Raw genomic sequence first — 22797 nt, 5'->3', positions numbered from 1 at the left:
CCAACGAGTTTACCAACTAGGTTACCATAGAGGTGAATGCCGCATGATGTGTTCATGTACTGAGGATCATTTGTGTACCGAGACATTTTTTACGTGGAATTTTATTTTGACTTCCGAATTGTTCAAGAGCGGGATCGTTCGCGTTCCGAGGTTCACTTTATTGGCATTGGAGGCAAAGGACATTGTGTAAAATCCATGGCCTCTCACTGAGTGCCTAGATAGCTGTGTTGGCACCACCAGTATGATAGGAAGGGAATCATGGCATAAGTAAGGGGTGCCATGTTGTAGGGGGTTCTCCATTTCCCCACTGCAACCTCTGGTATTAGCCATTTGTCTGGCACCCTCACATTTAGTTAAGAAAAAACACACACAAACACACACAGATACCTGTTACTACAGTAATGACATGGCACAAATATGTTTGCACATGTGGAATATGAGCTTTGCTTTCTTGTCATCCTTACCACCTCTTCTCTGTACCGCTGCTATTTATAAATAGTTAACAAGTTAATGTCTTCACTTAAACCTGTCTGTACAATATGTGGGAGATTGGTCAGTTTTTTTTATTGCTGTGTAAATTTAATCCCAGTGATTGTGTAGTTTCAAAGTCCACATAGTCAAACAGATAAAGGTGTGTGTGTGTGTTTTTTTTTAAATTATAAAATAAAATTAACTGCATGTCATAAACTCAACTCTCTGTGTTCTGTTTTGAATGTCAAAATTGAAAGTCTAATGAAGTGGGTCTGTGGATTAAATACCTTAACTCCATATGGACTGAATATCGAGTTTGATCTTTTTACTTTTTTTTAGAGCTTTTTATACTTATTAATAAAGTCTATATTTAAATGATCTATTTTAGTAAAATTATGTATATATATATATATGGCATTTTATTTACCTTCTTTTTTATCTGGTGTCATGGTGTATTTGAATTGAATGTTTTGTGAAAGTATTTTGTGTATAAATGTTGAATTTCTTGAATTTTGTATCTTTTACATACTGTCTCTTCTGTATATTCTAAGTATGTGGCTAAAACATGCATAAGCAGGTTTGGGCGATACAACCAATTAAAAGCTCCAAATATCAGACTTTGGACTGAGGCACACCCCTTGGGCTGCTTTAAATGATGATGGACACAGACCAAGAGACATGATCTGAGGAAGCCAGGAGTGGCGAAATGCGTCATCACACCGTGCGTAGTTACGCAAACACGCAATTACGTCACACTGAGGACGTCATCAGACTCCTCCCACCGTAACGAACGCTACAGCCCGGGAATCCAGAAGTGCCGGCAACTGGTATTACTGAGGACTTACAAATACATTGAGGGACTGGTGAGACAGAGAATCTTAAGATGTGTGTTTTTGATTTTAAAGAATAAAGATTGTTCATATTGGATCTCAGCTGTCCATCGCCTTTCTGCAGACAAGGGTGGATATATACCTAACGCACATATAGCCTGAGCAGTCTTTTACCTGCTCCATCTTTGTGAGTGCTATACACATATCAAGTTGTATATATATATATTTGGTGTCTAAACAATATTACATTGTAGGCATGTGCATGGGGAAAATTTTCGGTTCGGCATTCTGAAAATTTGGCAATTCGGCACTTCAACACTTCGGAACTTCGGCCACTTCAGCACTTCGGAACTTCGGCAACTTCAGCACTTCGGAATTTCGGGACTTCGGTACTTCGGGACTTCTTTTGAAGCCGCTTAGTAGATAACTCCCTAATTCCCACGGTATTAGGGAGTTATCTACTAAAAGGCTGAAAGTCCTAAATTGGTCTTTCAGACAAATTTACTAATACTAAGTAAAAATGACTTAGTATTAGTACATTTTGCCCCTACTCGCTATACCGCGAGTAGGGGCATGTCTAGTAAACATTGAGCAGCCTGTGGCTGCTCACTGTTTTAAAAAACAAAAGAAATAGGGTCCCCCCTCCCGAGCCCCCACCGCTTTTAAACTAGAGGGGGGACCTATTGCCCCCCCGGCCCCCACCCCTGCGCGGCGGGTGGGGGCCCTAAAGTAAAATGATGGGGGGAGACCTATTGTCCTCCCCCCGGCCCCCACCCCTGAGCGGTGGGGGGCGGCCCTAAATACTAATAAGGGGGGGACCTAATATCCTCCCTCTGGCCCCCACCCCTGAGCGGCAGGTGGGGGCCCTAAATACTAATAAGGGGGGGGAACCTAATGTCCTCCCCTCTGGCCCCTACCCCTGAGCGGCGGGTGGGGGCCCTAAATTGGAATAAGGGGGGGACCTAATGTCCTCCCCCCTGGCCCCCACCCCTGAGCGGCAGGTGGGGGCCCTAAATTGGTATAAGGGGAGGACCTAATGTCCTCCCCCGGCCCCCACCCCTGAGCAGCGGGTGGAGGCCCTAAATACTAATAAGGGGGGGTATCTAATGTCTTCCCCCCTGGCCCCCACCCCTGAGCAGCGGGTGGGGGCCCTAAATTGGAATAAGGGGGGGGGACCTGATGTCCTCGCCCCTGGCCCCCACCCCTGAGCGGCGGATGGGGGCCCTAAATACTAATAAGGGGGGGACCTAATGTCCTCCCCCCTGGCCCGCACCCCTGAGCACCGGGTGGGGGCCCTAAATACTAAAAATTATCCTCCTACCTACCCCCCTCACTCTAAAAATAATGAGAGGGGGGACCTTTAACTAAGAACCTGTAAAAAAAAAAACAAAAAAAAAAACTTACCATTCAATGTTTTCTTTCTTCTAAAATCTTCTTTTTTAAGCCCCAAAAAAGGCCAAATAAAAAACCATAATAACCAACAAAATTAAAAAAAAAAAAAAAAGCGCAAAAAATAATAATCCATCTTCACCCATGGAGGGCTCCGCGCAGACTGAGCTCTGCAGGGTGGGGGAAGGCTTATAAAGCCTTGCCCCGCCCTGCAATTAGGCTCAGAGCACTCGTCATATTCGGACCGAAACGAATTGCACATGTCTATTACATTGTTGAATTGTTGAATTCTGCATACTTCAAGTATAATGTCTTTTAAATGTATAGTGTATTGACACATTAAGAACTTTAAATAATCTTTTTGCACATATATGTGAATGGAAATTGCACTTTAAATTGATGCACAAGTTGATGTTCTATTTGCTCAATACTGAACTTTTGCTGTTTGAACACTTTTTTTAGAAAGTTGAATGCACAATAATGGTTGGCATGTTTTTACAGGCACAGCACACTTTATTTCTTTAGGCTGAGATTGTCTATATATGTGTGTCTGATAGTATCTGTATGCAACAGTGTGTATCTGTGTGTGTATCTATGTATGTGTCTGTGCGTATCTATGTGTGTATCTGTGTGTACATGTACCTGTGTGTGTCTTGAGTGTTTATGTGTCAGAGTGTGCTTCTGTGTGTATGAGTCAATGTGTCAGTCTGTGTATCTGTGGGTCAGTGTGTATGTATATCTGGTTAAATGTGTATGTATGTATCAGTTTATGTTTCTGTGTGGGTCAATGTGTATGTCTATCTGTATAAATATGTATGTATGTAAATGCAAACACAACAATGCAATCAAACAAAAACATTATATACATACACACCCTTTCATTCAAACACCAACACAAACCTACCAAACCTAAACACAAATGTACACCCTCATTTAAAAGCCAACACTACATTCCAACACACCTCTGCATTTAAATGGAAATATTACAAACACACACTTTTATTAAACTGTATACCAAAAAAATATACAAACATCCCTTCATTCAAACAGCAACACTAAAGTACACCTGCATTTAAAAGCTAACACTACATAAAAACACATCCCTGCATTTAAACGCAAACATTACATAGAAGTACACCACTGCATTCTAATGGCAACGGTGCATACAAATACATCCCTACATGCACACACATACTCCATACAAAAACATGATTACATTTGAACACACAAACACTGCTCACAAATACAACACTGCAAGGATGGGCAAATTGTAGATCCCCAACTGCTATAGCATCGTGGGAGTTGTATGACAGATGGTGATCTACCTTTTGGCCTCCCTTATGCTACACAGGGGCCCAAACAATTTCTTGCACCAGGGCGCTCACTCAATTAGTACTTTGTAAAGGCATATATAGAGTTGCTTATTTGACATCACATTTAAGGTATTGTATGCTTGCACTGTCATTACTGAGTAGAGAATTAAAAACCTGTATCTGTGCACTTAAGGTCTTACCCTGAATCAGCTTGTAGCATCCTTTCCATTGAGCTTTTGGTGTCCTCTGTTTGTTAGCTGATCCTAATGAAGCAGGCGTCTTCTTTTTTTTTTTTTTTTTTTAATTCTTTTTTTTTTTCTGTGCATGGAAATAACAAGCATGTGTAATGTGCCACAACAGCACGCATGTTATATGTATCAATATTCACAGTTTGGCATTATAGTACTGCACATTTTCTTTTTGTTTGTTGTTAACAGTTAGGTACAAGCCATATACATTTATAAGCATAAGTTGATTGTCATTGTGATAGTGTATTGGGAGAGTAGCTTAATGCATGTTAGGTGTAGCCTGTTGTGTATGAGTGAGTGGCATGTGCGTGGCCTGGCTGCCATGGGTGAATCATGCTATGCCCCAGTGACAGGCTGCATAAATGCGAGGAGGCATGTGGAGATATTGTGTGTGCTAAATGCAAAATATACTTCAGCTATCGATTAGGTATAACGTATGCCTGTGTGGTTTGTGTATATATCAGGCGAGGTACATATTTCTAATACCAGGCATATGGGCTTGTATCATGAGAAGTGCTAAGCAGAACATAAGTAAGGAGCCTGTAGCCTGTATGGTGGGATTATGCTTTATCACTGCTCACGGGCTTGTAGGAGCATAGTCCGTCTCCGGTGCAGTCCATCTTGATTAGCCAATGCCGGCTCTGGAGGCTTGACAGGTGGGCCAGGTACATTGGTAGAGTTGGTGCCACGGCCATGCTCTGTCACCCGTAGGTCTTGGAGGGTCTCTCCGCCCGTGTCTGTCATTGGTAGGGTGCTGTGCTGCATTGCGGTGAGCCACTTGGCTGATAGTGTAAGTTGCGCTTCGTTGGTCGGATGATTCCAGTGCCGCTGAGTGGTGAGAGGGTCGGGCAGGCTTGGTGGTCTCGCTCTGGTGTGTGTGAGGGCGAGTGCCGGAGTCTGGGGGGTATGACGCCATTTCCGCCATTCCGGTCTCCAACTCTTTCTCTGTCTGGAGGCTCGGGGTGGGTATCTGCATAGGAGGCGTCGGGTAGGCGTCGGGTATCCATGCGCCATTTCCCTCAACACCAGGTGGTAGTGCTGACCCTTGGTGCGGAATTTTGTCCCTATGTTGGCACAGAGCATTTCAAAGAACTCCAGGGTGTGCTTGGGTGGTGTGGTGAGGGTGCTGTTTGTAGCCGGACACGTCCGCGCTGCCATCTTGCTTGGGCCCCCACAGTCCCACTCGGCTGCAGGTTTAGTCGCTTGTTTGAGCCGCGTTGTTGGGGTAATCGACCCCCGTGAGGACCGGGATAACCCCCGCCGGTCCAGAGGGGGGGGTAGCAGGGCAGTGTTCGATTGCCGCTTGTGAGCAGGTCCCGTGCCGGGAGATCGGCCGCTTCCCCATGGTCTCAGGCTCCGCTCTGGTGTAGGCCGTGTGGCCGGTTCAGGTGCTTGTTTCATGTTTCGGTGCAGGATGGGTACCTTTCTATTCCCTGTGTGGTCCTGTTTCGTTTTTTGGGTGTCTCGTGTAGCTGGCATTGTTTGGGTAGTCAGGATAGTCGTTTTTGTGCCTGCTGGTGCAAGAGCCCTCAGTAAGCACGCCTGGCCATCTTGGCTGTCAGGCCCCGCCCCCCGGCTTCTTCTCATTAGAAGAAATTATTTGGGTTTTCAATGCAAATTCTAAAAGTATGGCTATATATGAGTTAATGGTCATTAAAAAAAAATAGCATTGCCTTTGGTAGCAGTATTCTCGGTATTTTTTATTTTATTTTTTTTAAGCCAACGGTAAATTGTCATTACTATGGAGATGACTGACTGTCTGCAATATTTGTTGAGGGAGCAGTGACTACTGTGTGAATGGCACATTTATTTCTAAGGTTGGAGTGTTCCTTTAACAAACTTTGCTATGTACAGGTCTGCTTAAAATCCTTTGGCTGACAATAAAAAACAAACAAAAAAGACAATTCACTGAGTTGAGGTTGTTATTATTTCCCAAAATTGGTGTAACAAATTCTGTAAATTTGTATCATTGTCCATACTGGCTTTTCACTAAAGCTACACAATAACATAGCATTAGGAATACAAAAGTATTGTGCGGGGGCGGGGCCTGACCGCCCTGCTGTCCGGTCGCAGGTTCGAGAGGCTCCGGCAAATCTTGCTCTTCTTGGGCGCCCTACTGAAGCTTACTACCTGCACTGGAGCCCAGGAGAAGCCCCAAGTGTCCGGGGAGCTGCCGGCGGCACTACAGTCCCTGAGATCGGGAGTTTCGGAGCCCTAAGGGGCGTCGCGAGACTTCGGGGCCTGCGTGGGTGAAGAGCGGGACAGACGGCCGCTGTCCTGTTAGAGAGCCCGGCTGCCGTGTGGCGACCTAGAGACGTGCCTCCCGGGCCCCGTTCCCCCCCCCCTCTGGGCCGGGGGGGTTATCCCGGTCCACAATGGGGAGAATCACCGCCTACCACCAGCCCCCAAACCAGGCTAACACTGCACGGTGCACGTCGAGCCTGAGCAACAAAATGGCGGCAGGCGACCTGCGCAGATGGGGCCACCTAAGCCAGCATCACTCTACTGTCTTGGACAGAACCCTGTGGATTCAACTGCCCACTGACTCACAGACCGGAGCGGGCACCCACATCTACCTTCCTGGGCACGGAGCCCTCAGAGGTAATACCTCACAACACAGCCCTACAACTGGACACTCCACCTCCCCTGAGACTCCCTTTGCTGACAAAATAGAGCAAAATAGAGGACCGACCGACCGACCGACGCCCAGACTACACACCATGAAGCAACATGGGAAACGGAGATACAGATCCCCAGAGATACCGAGCGCATCGGACAGCCACAGAAGTGCACCAAGATAGATTTGGCTCCTGGCACTCCTGTACCTGAGATCCAGAGCCGCTAAAGTGACTGAAGATAAGCTGGAAAACTAGGCTGACAGCCTGCAACCCCTAAATGACTAGTTTACTATAAGGCAGCTGGACACCTTCTAAACAGATCTCTAGGCAGCGACCTTATCTCTCATGTTTAACGTTTATTTTTAACATACAGCTCTGTTACCCTACACGTGAGTGCAGTATATCTAGTATTACTCCAGTGCTTAGATCGAGCAGGTCTGACTAGATTAACTAGATGTGAGTTCCATCACCTATAATAAAAATGTCAGTATGCAGCACAGGTCAGGAGTCCCTATCTTGCTGATGGTTTGCATGTCCAATAAGCCTGTCTCCTAGTGAGGCACCTCATTACCATAAGCTTGTAAATTGTGCATTACACTAAAATGCCTTGTACATGTTACGCCTTACACAGTCGTTACTCTTATAACTTGTTGTGCTCCCTATGTGTAATACACCTACGATATAATGCCATTGATATCAATCTATATGTGTTTAAAACTGTTAATAGCTTGTAACAACGATGACAAACCAAAAATAAAATGTGCAGTCTTTTTCGTGCCAACCTGCAAATCTTGATGGATAAACTATGCGTGCTGTTGTGGCACATTACAATCGCCTGTTACTTTCATGCACAGAAAAAATAAAGAATTTAAAAAAAAAAAGTATTGTGCACCCCCCCCCCCCCTCCTTTGTTACGCTTACAAGGGGGTAACCTTGATACACTTAGCCGATTCCAGTGCCGATCTCTTTCAACGATGGGTCGATGCTCTGCCTCCTCCGATGTCACCCGACGAGGTGGGGACTAACGTGCATGCATGGCGAGCACTGCAAGAGCCTTAGGGCCTCCCCTTAGGAAAGCATTGATTCAATGCTTTTCTATATGGATTTTACTGATGCTGGATGTCCTCATGCAGAGCGTGAGGATGTGCAGCGTCAGGTGAACAAATGTTGCCTAGCAAGCAGGAAGTGCCTCTAGTGGCTGTCTGATTGGCAGCCACTAGAGGCAGTCTTAGTCCTGCAATGTAATCATTGCAGTTTCTATAAAACTGCAATGATTTACATTGCAGAACTAAGTGAAACTGGGCCAGTGCACCCAGTGCACCCAGACCACTTCAATGAGCTGAAGTGGTTTTGGTGTCTATGGTGTCCTTTTTTTAATGCTTCTCCTCTGATAGAAATATTATAGGCTTTGAGTTAATGTTATCCACTCATTCAGGTTTTCTAATTTATGATGTATTTTATACTGTAACACTTATGGGGCAACACTAGTTCACTCACATGCAGAGCTGATATGCCTACTCTGATTCTTGTACATATCACTACTTGTTCTTTTCCATTAAATTTGCATATTTTGTACCAAAGATAGAATGTACAAAAATTTACTGTATATTGAAACAATCTTGGTGTTGTGTGACTCATTTTTTTAACTTTGTACTTTAAGATAAAAATAGAGATTTAATTTGTTTGAGCAATAAAAATAAATGCTGCTTATCAATGAGTAATGAATAAATATTCACCTATTATGAGAAAAGAAAAAGATCCCCTGAGTGCAATAAAATGGGTCGTTCACACCCATGGATTCACATGGGTGTGTCAGCATTCCTGTGTCAAAAATAGTCACATTTGCTGGTAATTTCAATAGATTTTTAAACTGACGAAAGTGTCTAACAGGGTTATTCACTAAAGTGAGAATATCCAGGAATTGAGTGAATTTCAAATGTAAGGATAAAATAGCCAAACTGAAAATAGGCTTGACCAAGAAAAAAAATTATAATTCAACTATTTTGGCATAAATTGTATTCACTTTGGATACCCTACAATTTTCTCTGAATAATCTTGTGTGCTTTGACCATTTTGACCTCCTACAAAAAAAGGAATTACAGTAAAAATGGTTATATTTGGTACATCTTATTAGGTGTTTGCCTAGACACAGAGCACGTCTCCTACAGTTTTCAAAGCATTTCCCACCCCCAATCTTCAGTGGTGTCTGGATTCAGGTACGTTTTGCTGGGTTCCCTTCCAACAGAATGTCCGTGCTTATCACTAATAAAAAGGTGCTGCACTGATGCAAATATCCACTGCTATCATAATTAAGTTATGTAAGCAACTCTGCTTATGTCCAGTTTGTAGATATTGTTGTAGGGGTATGCTTACTTAGGAGGTTTTATCTTGGAAGAGAGAAATCTAGAGTGTGTGCCACATACATTACTGTGCCACTGACTTGAACTATTGAATATAACTGTTAGTGGGAGATTAATAGAGGCAAAACCATGTGCTCTTCAGGGGAAAAGTGCCTGTGCCTAACAAACCCCAATCACCATGGAAACCAAAATAATGTATCAGAGCATATAGCACTTTGCACTCAGAGTAGCACCTGTCTTGTTTTGATATACCATCCCTCTAGTGTGCTCAGCTGTATAGTGTATGTATATACTCGTCTGTCCGTCTTTTGTAAACAAAAAAGCACCCAGTGTCGTCATTAACTGGGCCGTTAAAGAAGAGATACCCACACTGTAATTGGAAACGATGTCATTATGCTATACAATACCACTTAATATCTGATGTTAAGGATGCATTGACGTGAATGTTTTACAGACTGTACTGCTATCACGCAAAAATAAAGATTTTTGTTTTGAAAAAAAGTTAGCCAGTCATCATGTAAACCAGTGAGACCATTCGGCACAATTAGTGACTCCCTTTTTACATGTTGCACTACTTTTTAGAACAGTACACTTTTACAAATAACCCCCATAATCTTTTAAGGGGAACTGTGACTTATCTGAAAATGAGCATTGCATAAAATATTGAAAATCACTTAAAACTGTTCAACTTTATCATGTGACGTTCCATCACAATCCAGTTTATTCCAGGCACAGCCAGGAGAAGAAACATTAACATTGTTTCTGTTTCCTCCACATACTCAACATCCAATGACAAAAAAGGACAGAGGTTATAGCAATGAATGATACGTACCAAGTTGGAGGCTCTTAAAGGAGCGCTATAGTGCCAGGAAAGCAAACTCATGTTCCTGACACTATAGGGTTATTAAGTACGCCTTCCCGCTTACCTTTCTCCAGCGCGGCCTCCCTCGGCGCTGGTGACCTCTCCTCCCCCTGCCGACGGCAGCTCTGAATGCGCATATGTGGCAAGAGCCGTGCGTGCATTCAAACCACCCATAGGAAAGCATTACTCAATGCTTTCCTATGGACGTCCAGTGTGTCCTCAATGCAATTTTTGCATTGAGGATTGTGGAAGAGGCCTCTAGTGGCTGTTTTCTCTGAAACTACTATGTTTACAGCTATAGGGTTAAAAGTAGGGGTACATGGCACCCATACCACTTCAATGAGCTGAAGTGGTCTTTGTGCCTATAGTGGTCCTTTAAGTTTTAAGAAGGAGGAAAACACAGCTGGAGGATTTCTACATTGATTTTTTTTTCAGTTTTCACACATTTGTTAAATACAGGATATAAGTGAGCACACTATTACAAATTCTGGGAAATAACAATTCCCCTTAAAATGTCCTACCTTTCATCCAATAAATAAATCTATGAACAATTACAACTTTTATCAGTTATCAGTCATATCAGTCATTATTTAGCAATGGATTTTTCTTCTTTACTTATGACAAGATGTTTCCTTTTACTGGAAAACAGAAAACCACATGGTTTCAAATTATGTTTTTTTTATTACCACAAATTTGCTTTAATTTATTTTCAGTTTACTTTTCTTTTTTCTGGGGCAAAGTGGACATATCTGAGAACTCTCATTTCTCAATCCCTCATAGTTCTGTCCTTTCAAAGGAAGAATATATGTTCCTACGTCGAGAGGAGGGACTTTATCCAAATATTTGGCGATGCGATTTCCATTGTAGAGTACTGATGATATACGAGCCTCAGGCATGACAATAAATATATATAAAAATATATTTCAATGCAACTTCTCTAATTGTGACTTACACAATCTACATATTTAGGCAGGTAAACCTGATCTGTACTTTTGCTAAGAAACTGTAGCTTCAAAGCATTCAATACATGAATTCTATTCAGCTCTGTTTCTCTCAGTACCAAGGTCGTACCTGCTTCTGGAAAATGGTACTTCCGTTTGGCTTTAGGGGTGTACTCTTGGCAATAGACCAGGAAACTACAGATTCTGTAAAAATTGCTGCGTCCAAACACTAAGACTCTTTTTGCTTTATTTTATATTTCACTAAAAGTCAGAAAGCACTGTGCCAGAACTGGAACGATAAAAGCAAACAACAAATGTAATCAGAAACATTTTCCCTTTCAATTTCACAATTACTGGACACCGTGCACCACAGAGTAATTTTCATGCCCACTAGATGTGCGTAGTAACACTGGAAATGAAATCGGCAGTGATGGTGTAATGTTGAAAATCCATCAGGGACATCATTGCCAATGTCACGTGTGAAGTCACCTGGCTTGCCTCACGAGATAGAGACTTGAATGGCTAACATTAAACCCAATCAAACCTAATAGAAAGGAGAGCTACCTGAGACTGCAAGTGGTTTATAATCAGAAGAAGGAGAGTAGTTCCGTTCTTTAGAAATTTAATGTACTTGTATAACTGGCTATAGGTTAGCGATTTTGGTGGTGCATTGACTAGTTGGGGTTTAATTATGTGTATATCAAGGGGCCTGGCAACCCTTTTTTATCTCTGCTGTTAGGATGGTGGCTTGTGGAACCCTTATCTCAAGTAACTTGGACTTGAAGATCAATGGACATAAAACCCAAAATGTTTCTCATTCTTTTACCTAAATTCCCAGAGACTGGTTTAATGGTATGGGGTTTCCACAGAACTTACTCACTTACCATCCATGTTACTATAATGTTACTATATACGAAGAGGAAGAAGTATTTATCAAGCATTAACCTGGGGTTCTTTGGGAACATCATTTTTTTAATTTATTTTTTACGTTTTTGTGTGACTTGCAGGTCATCCTGTTAAATCAACTGTGCAATCAGTTTATTACTATTATATCTGCTAGTGTTTAATCAAATCACTTGTGACTTTTGACCTTGAGAGTAATATAGTTTATTAGTTCTTTAAAGTAAGATATAGAGAGTAATATAGTTTAATTCTTAGTTCTTTAAAGTAAGATATTATAAGCGACTTCATTGAAACCACAAGATATAGTGCATTCACAATATCAGGGTCCTGAACTATGAAGTTCCTTGAACTCAAATGCACGTCTAAGTACTTAAAGGAACACTATAGGGTCAAGAACACAAACCTGTATTCCTGACCCTATAGTGTTCAAAACACTATCCTATTATTAGCAATATTATTAACAAATCAGTCAAGTCAATCAACACAATTTTTTTTTATATTTGCTGAATTATTTCTGGTTATTTGGGGGTTATATAGACCTCCAACAATGTATGTTTTTTGTTCTTGTGTGCTTTATTTCACTGTTGCAGTTAAGAGCAGTGCTTTGCCTCTTTTGCTGCATCACTAAAAAACTTAAAGCCTCAATTAAAAGAGATATGCTGGGCACCATAACAACTTCATCAGAATGAAACTGTTATGATGCGAGAAGGTCTCTGGGTGCTCACTTACTTCAAGAGTTTAAACCATTAACAAACGGTTTAACTCCAAGGTCTGAAATCTGTCTCACGTCTCTGCCCGGGTACTTCCATGGCAGTCCGAGGATTGAATGAGGAAGGCTTTGAATGGAAGCCACCAAGATGGTTGTATGAATGTGAACATTTTGCCAGGAAAGGGCTTTTAAATAGCTTTAGTCATACTTCTATATTGTGATTTTAAGATGAAAAAGTTTTTCCTAGACTTGCTTCAGCAGGGACTGTCTTTGAACTGCAACTTTTATTTTTCGTTGCTGTAGAATTCTTCATAAAGTAAATTTTTAGCTGCCAGCAGGTGTTTTTACTATATGTCAGAGATGTGCATGTAGGCATAACAAAAAAATGAAACTACCTGTAATTATTTTACCTGCTGGTGGTATTATTCCCCAGCCGTGTTTGCGAGTAGGGCTCTCTGAAGAGAGAAACATGGGGGAAAAAATACGCCAGTAGCATGGCTGAGAAAAAAAACATTTTGGGTGGGGGACACGAGAGGCATCACATTTTCCTGTGTGGAGCAATATTTTCGTCACCATCCCTATCACAATTACAGATGTATAGTAAATTGAGCCCTATGTATTTTGCAAATCAATTATTTATTTTTGTAAGAAGAGACTAGAAAACAATAGAGGTGCAGTTCAAATGTTGCAAATCTATCTCACTCAGTGTTATTTTGCACACCTTCTATTGTTGTTATAGTTATAAAGCCGGGAGGAGGGTCAGACTGCTATTAATGTGCTCATGAGAATCTAGATGAGGGCTGTCTGAAACCTGACACGAGTTACCTAAACAAAAAAAAAAGCACTCCTGTTTTTCTTTTTCTTTTTTACATATAATAATAATAATGAATGTCACACAGACACCTAGTGACACACAAGATAGTCATACAGATTTTTTTTTTTCTAACCACCTTCGTAAGAGCAAGCAGTGCACCTGTCACGCCACAGGAGTTTGTACAAGTCCCTTGTCACAGGTACACAGATAATCTAGGAACAAGGCAGCTCCTAAACACACAGCAAGCTCCTTACAGGTAAGAAAACACGTTTCACTACGGCAATGTAACTATACGTGAATCATATAATTACTAATTCATTTAAAAGTTTGATCCATTGATTAAAAACTTACTGATTCTTTAGCCAGGTTGCATAAAACAGTTACCTTTTTCAGTTTTATTTCTCAGGTTTTTTTTTATAATTAATACAGTGCCATTGTAGCATTGAAGACTGTGTGTTTGCTTCAGAGCTTACAAAATCCCAATGCTTCAATTACACGTTAAATAAAGGTTCTTCTGTGGATGTCCCAGGAGAATGCAGAGATTCTGTTTTTGCTTGGTACAGCCAAGAACCTTTCTAATATACACAATGGTGTGTCCTTTTAATCTTTGTCTTTAAAGGAGAGATTTTTAATATGTAACACATTTTCCAGTAGTGTGACACGGGTTTCAGTCTGCTTACACTTTGAACATCTGGTTCCGGTCTCTTGTGTTATGTATTTGATTATGGTGAAGGTGGGAGTGAGATATGGATTATCCAAGGTCGTGGTCAACAAGGAAAGGCTGGTGTGATAGGAAGACATTGTAAATTGAACTTTGCATTAGATCATGGGTGTTGTGGTGTAATGCATGGATAAAAGTAATTGGAACATTTTAAAAAAAACATGCTGATGATAATTCCTGGGTGGAGCAATATACCCTTCACCATGGGTATCACAATTACAAATGTATACTAAACGTAATAATGTATAAATATACCACAGTAGTTAAAACTTTAAAAAGATAGCAGCGTATGCCAGTCAGTTGTATAAAAAATAAATAATTATAATAAAACCAAATAGTTAAACTGCGAATGATGCATTGGTAATAATGTAGTGTTTAACCCCTTTAGGATTAACCCCTTAAGGATTCCCTTTTATTCCAGAAGTTTGGTCCTTAAGGGGTTAAACAAAAATATGCTCCAGGAATACATGGAATTAAAGTAGGGTTAAAGGTCAGGTAATTTAGTGCTATGTACTGTTGAAGAAATCCAACTTCACTAATATACGTACATAAATACAGTATTATCTTTCAAACAAAAGTGTGAATGAATATTCTATGACTGCATCTCACGTAGAATACTTTTTAATTTGTGCGAGTTTGGACCAAATTTCAGAGAATCGTAAATAAAAAAAAAAAACAGCCTATGCTGGCCACTTTGTCCGGCAAAGGAACCTTTTCCTTGGCATTTTTATTAATGAAATAAAAATGCCATTTGAGGATATGTTGGAGTTCTGGCAAATGTATTTATTCTCTATAAATATTGTAGCACAGATAAAATTATATCTGTAAATAGATATTCAATTTAAAAAAGTATGGGTGCCCTGCTGACTCTCATTTGTTATTTAAGAATAATATTTTACCATAGCTTCTTGAATTAAATGAGATTGCTACATCGATCTGCTCGCAAATGTAACTCTCTCATATACTTAAAAAAAAAAAAAATGGAAACAAATGACAACCTCCTTTATATTATCCAGGGTTCCTAATTCATTCTATGTGTAAATCTCTATATGTAATTTGCTTTTACAACTTTCAGGATCAGTAGCAGGAAAATATTGTTTCCAGATTTTAGGGGAACAAAATTCTTATAACGTTAAGGCCAGTTTCTTAATACAAGATATTTAAACTCACAATCAATTTGTTTTCTTCTTTATTTCCTGCAAATATTTAAGGATTTCTAAGAGAAAGTAAACCTGTATGCATTGTTTAACAAAAAATAAACAATTTTGAAAGCACCTAAAACCCAGCTCCTCTGTTGCTACAAAGGTAATGTTGAAACTCTGTTCCTTTATTATCTATGCAAATGTGGATACAAATATCTTCAACATTACTCACATGGTTATTTACTAAATTGAGAATTCAAAGTGAATTTCAAATTTAACCCCTTAAGGACACATGACATGTGTGACATGTCATGATTCCCTTTTATTCCAGAAGTTTGGTCCTTAAGGGGTTAAGACAAAAGTAGCTGAAAAGATATGTTTTTCAATGGTCACCTTAATTTCTTCATGCTTTGTGAGGCTGCAATTAATGAACTAAGCTTGCTTCAGGACTTGCAACTTTTCACTGCCGTCTAAATTTGGTTAGATAACGAGGAAGACAAATTTCTCAATATATCTCAAGGTTACAGAGGGGCTGCAAATTGGTTGCTGGCAAAAACTACTCAAAAGTGACCGTACTTCCCTACAATCCAATACAATAAGATATAGTAGTTATCTTACCTAGAGTATTCCTTTAAGGATATCAATTTCTGTTGACTGGCCCACACATTGTATAGAAACCTGAAAGTCACCTGATCATCCCCACATTTTGTAGATGACAAATCAATCTCAAAGACTTTTCTGATAAAAGAATTTGTCATTTACATTTCCTGTTCCTATGTTTACAATATTACATTGTAGTAGATCAATGAGACTATGAGACCTTATTTGTTTTAAATATTTTTATTGTTTTCACCTTATCAACGCGTGTTTCAAGTGTAGTACAGTTAATACGGTTAGTCGCCTACGTTGAGGCGTGCATTTGAAAATTACAGTTAACATGAGACAAACACATTATGGTTTCATCTGACTAACATGCGGTTGCCTACGCAGAGGCGTATAGGTCAATGTATGCACATATTCACATATATTAAGTATACATAGGCTTTTCAAAATTAAGCATCACAATCAAAAGCATGTCGCAGTGAGCCAATGTAATAAAAAAGGGCAATGAAAGACTGTTAGTTTGTTAACTGCGGTAACATATACGTCCGCACCTGGTTGCGTCCTATGATTGTATGTATTCTCTAATGTTAAATGTGGCCTAAGTATAATCCGGTAGCCGTGCATGCCACTGGAGTGGCATGTAATTATATGGTCAGTATAGCTCATTTCTGTGTATGATCCCAGTGAACCTCTGATATCCGTTGCTGATGTATGTGACAGTATACGTTTAAGATAAGAATCTGATTTTCCGCTGCGCGGGACTTAAAAGCTTAATGTATTTACAGCCGTCAGCGTGCCTGTGTCTATAACTGGTTCAAGGCTATTCTGATAATAGTCCCATCAGCAGTCTGTCGTTTAAGAACCGTGTTGGTAATGCTGATGATGCTAATTATATGAGGCGTGCTTGTTCATTATATATGCAGTCATATATGTAATGCGATGAAAGATATATTGCGATGTATAACGGCCTGATAACTTATTCTCAGATATTAAGGCTTCCCGATCTATCGGATTTCAGAGGCCTGATGCAAACAGATCATGCAGTTCTAAATAAGTCAGTGCATGGTCAGGTAGTACATAAGCAGTACAGTTAAAGCTACAAACATGTAGAACGCATTGTAATATCCTGGCTTAATATATAATAAAGCTATCTGGTTATTAGGCATATAGTAAGAAGCTACTCCACAGCTTGTCACGTAGCTGGCAGCTATTATATACGCAGCTATAAACAGCATCAATCATTGACCCCTATGGGTATTATAGCATAAACTATGAATTCCTTTAGCATTTTAAGCTCCGCCCCAACTCCTGCAGTTCCCCGTCGGAGCTCCAGCCCCATGGTGCCTCACCCTTCTCCGGTCTCATGCATGTTGCCGGCGCTCGCCTCCCCGGCCACCGGTCCGCCGGGGGTCCAGCTCACCCCGACGACACAGGGCTCACAAAGTTGGGGGCATTCTTCCCTGGACCACCACCAAATCCTGGGGTAAGGGCCGACTCCGCGCCGACCATTCTGCCGCCTGGAGGGGTCCATCTGTGGGATCCGCCACACCGAGGGCCCAAGCGACCCCGCGCAACGCCCTGCAGCTGGCACATTCAGCGGCCATCGTGGCTCTTCATGAGGAAGGATTGCCCTCATTATATGGGCCCTTCGCCTCCAGGCTCCGGAGGTTCGACTTGTGGGCAGGGATCACCCCCGCCGGCCCGAGGGGGGGGGAGCGGGGCCGGGTCCCCCTCTCTCCCTCTGCCGTGCTCTCGCCTCCGGTCGTCGCCACATGTGCGTAGGCCCCGTGGGCTCATCCTGCAAGTCATGCGGATAACTCGGTCGTGATTCAGCTGAGGCTCATGCGGTGTGCTCCCGTTCCACCTCTCACTCAATGCCCATGTCTGTCTCGGGTCCAGGTGGGCTTTTAATGCATTATTTATTTATATTATTGCGGTCCATTGCCGGAGCTAGCTCGGATGGCTGCCGCTCAGCTCGGAGGCCCGGCCCCGCCCCCGATGAGACCTTATTTGGAGGGTGTGCATTCCAGTTTTCCAAATTGGAATTTTCACAGGTGGTCATCATGCAGCCATGTCCTATTTGGGCCATTTTTGAAGCTGGCCAATGTAATTGACTCCCCTCAAACCAAATATTTTTTAAAGTAGACAACCCACGGTATTCAAAATGGGGTATGTCCAATCTTTTTTAGTAGCCACTTGGTGACAAACCCTGGCCAAATTTAGCGTTTATATTTGCTTTTTTGCATTTTTTACACATAAACTGACATTTCACCAACAATATTATCGGTATAATACATTATACTGCTCTAAAACACTTATATTTGTGTAGAATAATGTCTCACAGGTACAACAGTACCCCTCAAGTATAGGTTTTATGGTGATTTGGAAAGTTACAGTGTCAAACATAAGATTTGCCAATTTTGTTTTTTGTAAATTCCTATTTGCCAGATTGGCTATGTTGCCTTTGAGACAGTATGGCAGCCCAGAAATGAAAATAAACCCCACCATGACATACCATTTGAAAACATAGACAGCCCAGGGTATTCTGTAGTAGCCACTTAGTCACAAACACTGGCCAAAGTTAGCATTTATATTTGTTTGTGTGTGAAAAATGCAAAAAATGAATATGAACGCTAACTTTGGCCAGTGTTTGTGACTAAGTGGCTACTAGAAAAAACTGGACATACCCTATTTGCATTACTTTGGGTTGTCTACTTTTGCAAATGGTATGCCATCATGGGGGCAATTCTTATTACTGCACTATCATACGGTCTCAAAGGCAACATAACCAATTTGGCAAATACAAAGTTTTAGTTAATTATTTTTATGGCACGCACGAGGGGGTGGGGCAGGGACACTAAAACATTAGGAATACAGGTTTGTATTCCGAAGGCTTTAGTGTTAATTTCAATAAGAGTATAAACGTTTAGTAAATGGGCAGTTAAAGTGCAAATTGCACAATTCGCCAAACTTAAATACAATTAAACCGCTTAACCCCTTCATGACCAGGGTAATGTAAATATTGTTACCATGACAACCCCGACGTGTCGTTTGCACAAGAAAAAGACACACCGTATGTCATTTACTGCTTAATTTCCCTCTGTTTCCTTCTGTATAATAGAACATTATGGGGGAGATTTATTAAACCTAAGGAGGTACTATTGTGGGTGCAAATGGCTAAAGGCGAAGATATAATGTAATGGTTTCCACGGTGATTGTCACTTATATAGCTTGCTGCTCTAGATTAGCAATTGTTATAGCCTTGATACATTTCTCCCTATACGTGAAAATGGCTTTGTGCATTATAATTAATAACTGTGAATATTCAGAAAGAATGTAGCACACCCTTTGTTTATTTAGCCATGTAAAATTGTAAAAGCATCAATTAATTTTGAATCATAAAATAGATAACTTTATAGATTATTTAACGTGTGAAAACAGGCTGGCTTTTCAAACAAGCAGGTGCAAAATCATGCAAAGTGCTTCATTAGTGGCACAATAAGTCAGCAGTGGATTTTCTATATTCCTCTTAACCCTTTCAAAACTGGACAGTGATGATTGTTCTATACTTCTATTAACACTTTTGCAACTGGGCAGTAGTTGATTTTTTTTTTAACCCCTGAAGGACACATGACATGTGTGACATGTCATGATTCCCTTTTATTCCAGAAGTTTGGTCCTTAAGGGGTTAAACTCCACTAAAACCTTTTACAACTGGAAGAGATAGTTCAAAAGATACATACAATACATACTTAACATCCGTTTCTTCGGTTTGTAACTCAACGGGAAATAAGGAACATGACATAATGGTTAATAATAAATGAGCACTGGACTATGAAATAACCTGTCTGACAAGTTCTTATTATGCACCTTTGTTCCCCAAATAATAAAATGTGAACTTGTTTGGAATTTTAGTATGCTTTTAGTGTGTGTTGGAAATTTCTGAACAATTTGTGACATTTAACCCAGTGTCCCTTGAAACGTACTTTTTCATAGTTGAACTAGATGGACGTTTTTTTTTCAACCTCAATTACTATGTAACTATAATCTAAGTACATGCTTTCCAGATATCAAATGTCGTGCGTATACATTTTTTTTACTGACACAAAATTAGTACGATGTGAGTTTAAACACAGGTACCACTGACAATCTATACACTTTGCTTTGTTGTATATTAGTTAGTAGTACATTTAGATATTGGAGAAAACAGGTAGAAAATATTTTCTGGCGTAAATAGCACCAGAGATGACAATAAAACGAGTGCCATTTTATAGACATTAACCCTATTTTTGCAACAATGCAGATAAATATGATGCAGAAAGGGAAAGAGCGTGACATAAAAAGACTGCCTGGGTCTGTGAGTATTAAAACAGAGCCAATTGGTTCACTTAAATGATGTATTGAAAAAAAAATGCTCACTTGATCAAGTCTTGTTTAAAGATATTTCTTTGATCAACTTTCTTCACCTATAAAAAAAAAAAAATGGTAAAAATAAATGCTGTAATAGATATTTATCTAAAAATCCCAATATTACAGCCTGCAGTGCCCTACATATAGCTTATGCTTGCTATAATTCTTGGAAAGATACAGTATTACAAATGTCCACTTCTCCATTTTAATTTATTTTTTACGCCACATGTACTGCATGTTACAAAAAATATTTAGCTTATATTCCAATACCAGTACATTACAAGATAATGCATGATGTGATGTTTCAGAGAAACTGCTATGTTTACACTGCATGGTTAATCCAGCCTCTAGTGGCTGTCTCCCTGACAGCCAATAGTGGCCACTTCTGCGATTTACACTGAGTAAATTGCACTTATTTGATGCTGACGTCCTAAGGGAGTCCAGTGTCAAAAAAGATCCCTGTAGGAAAGCATTGAGTAATGTTTTCCTATGGGTGGGTTTGAATGCACGTACGCCTCTGGCCGCGCATGCCCATTCGGCTCCACTCAGAAGCTGACGTCTGGAAACCCTAATCTAAACTGAATTAACCCGGCTCTCAAGCTACAAGATTCCCCTAAATTGCACCACCCAGGTAGGGGATGCAAGGGGGATCGCAAGGAGCCCACTCCAAAAACGCTGAGCCGCCGGGAACGCGGGCTGAATCACCGGGGCCTACTGCAGCGACAACCAGCCTGTTTTGCGGCCTAGGTGGAGGCAAGGGCGAGGGTGAGGCGGCTGATCACCCAGCCCGGAGCACCCGGGAAGCGGACGTTAACGCTGGGGAGGACCACCCACGAGCCCTCCTCTCCCCCCCCCCCCCGCCGGTGAGGGATATCCCGGCACCAGCAACTACCCCCAAGCAAATCGAGGCACCATATAATCCAGCCATTCTGTGGCCTGCGCCCAGCTCCAACGCTGAAATTAAGATGGCGGCGGCTGCCCCTGCAATGGCGACACAAGGCCCGCAAGCGACACTCGAGGAACGGCTAGACAAGCTGCTCAACAATTTCTGGCGGATGCTGCAGGACAGAGGAGCACAGACTGCCAGGGAGCAGAGGAGGGAGAACAAACCTCCTGACCCTCCTGCACCCCCCCCCTCCCCCAACAGACAAGCGGCAAGCCCAGGGTCCCCGTCGCTGTGCAGCAGGGGAGGCAGATGGCCAACTCACCAAGCACTCGCTCATGTCCAAAACTACCCAGAGCTGGCTCCAAGCATACTGGGCGGAGGACCCAGGGGGAAAAGACCCTGGGACGCGGCCCAAGAACACAGCAGAAGAAACCTCCTCTCCAAGCGGCACACACCATCTCCAGAGCTGCCGCTCGCGGTGGCAAGACTGACCGGAGCGGTGACGACCACACAAGGGTCCCAGAAAGTGTCCGGCGGGACGAGCGACCGAGGATTTTAACCTCTGCAGCGCCAGCAGTCGAGGACATATGGCACTTGTACCCCTGCAGCCTCCCATCGCAGGGTATCGGCTGAGCAGCCTACAGGAATGCTCGCACCACGCAAAGGACACTTGCGGTAACATCACCAAGCGACAGACATTCAGGGGCAAATTAGCGGAAAATCTATTTACTTTACCCTGCAATAGATTTGCATACTCTGACTGCAATTACCATTCTAGCAATGTCCTTTGCATTGATACTGCTGGCATACCTGCCAATACACTACATCACATGTTGAGCGTTTATTGATTATGTGTACCACCAACATTATCCTTTTTCATGTCACCAACCAACATACGTAAGGCTTAATTACCCTAGCATGTTATATTACACAAACAACGTTTATTAGCCTGTTAATTTCACGATTATACAAAAATGTGCTGACCAAACTGCCACACTTTGAAATGTCTTGAAAATGCTCAAATCACATTATAAGCATAAGTATACTTATTCATGTTACTCGAAGTTAAATGCATACCTAACCTAGCATGGTATAGTATTCTAAATACAAAATGTGCAAGATATCTCCAAGCCATGTTTTTGTTACATCAAATGAAAATAGAGCTTGTGAAAGCTAGTGTGGCTGTGCAAGCACTGTTGTAATTCTTATGCACACCAAAAATAAAAAATTCAAAAAAAGAAGCGGACGTCTATGGAGGAGGAGAGGTCACCAGTGCCGAGGGAGCTCGGCGCTGGTTTAAGGTAAGCAAATAATTGGTTAATTAACCATTTATTCCCTGCGAACAGGGCCCTAGTCACCTAAATGGTGACTAGGGCTCTATAGTGTTAAGAATACATATTTGTATTCCTAACGCTATATCGTTCCTTGAAAGGGATTATAAAACAATGAAATAAGAATTAAAAGGTTTGCTGAAATGCTTTATGTGTGAACAGTGAGCCCTCTTTTTTTATTTTTATAAAATATGACAACTTTACAATAGGAATTGGCACTTTTTATAAATAAACCTTGTTACATCC

At 41.4% G+C, this 22797-nt stretch overlaps 1 protein-coding gene across 1 annotated transcript in view; it reads left to right on the top strand.

Annotated features, from left to right (window-relative positions):
- Positions 1 to 13562: 13562 nt before the first annotated feature.
- LOC134578034 (galactoside alpha-(1,2)-fucosyltransferase 2-like) overlaps positions 13563 to 22797 on the top strand; it is a 102644-nt gene continuing 93409 nt past the window's right edge. The window contains exon 1 of the mRNA XM_063437004.1: positions 13563 to 13714. The gene's annotated coding sequence lies outside the window, so the exon portion shown is untranslated. The remainder of the gene's footprint in view (positions 13715 to 22797) is intronic.

Source organism: Pelobates fuscus, chromosome 11, assembly GCF_036172605.1.
Source record: "Pelobates fuscus isolate aPelFus1 chromosome 11, aPelFus1.pri, whole genome shotgun sequence".
NCBI lineage: Eukaryota > Metazoa > Chordata > Amphibia > Anura > Pelobatidae > Pelobates > Pelobates fuscus.
This window is presented reverse-complemented; position numbering and strand designations above follow the sequence as displayed.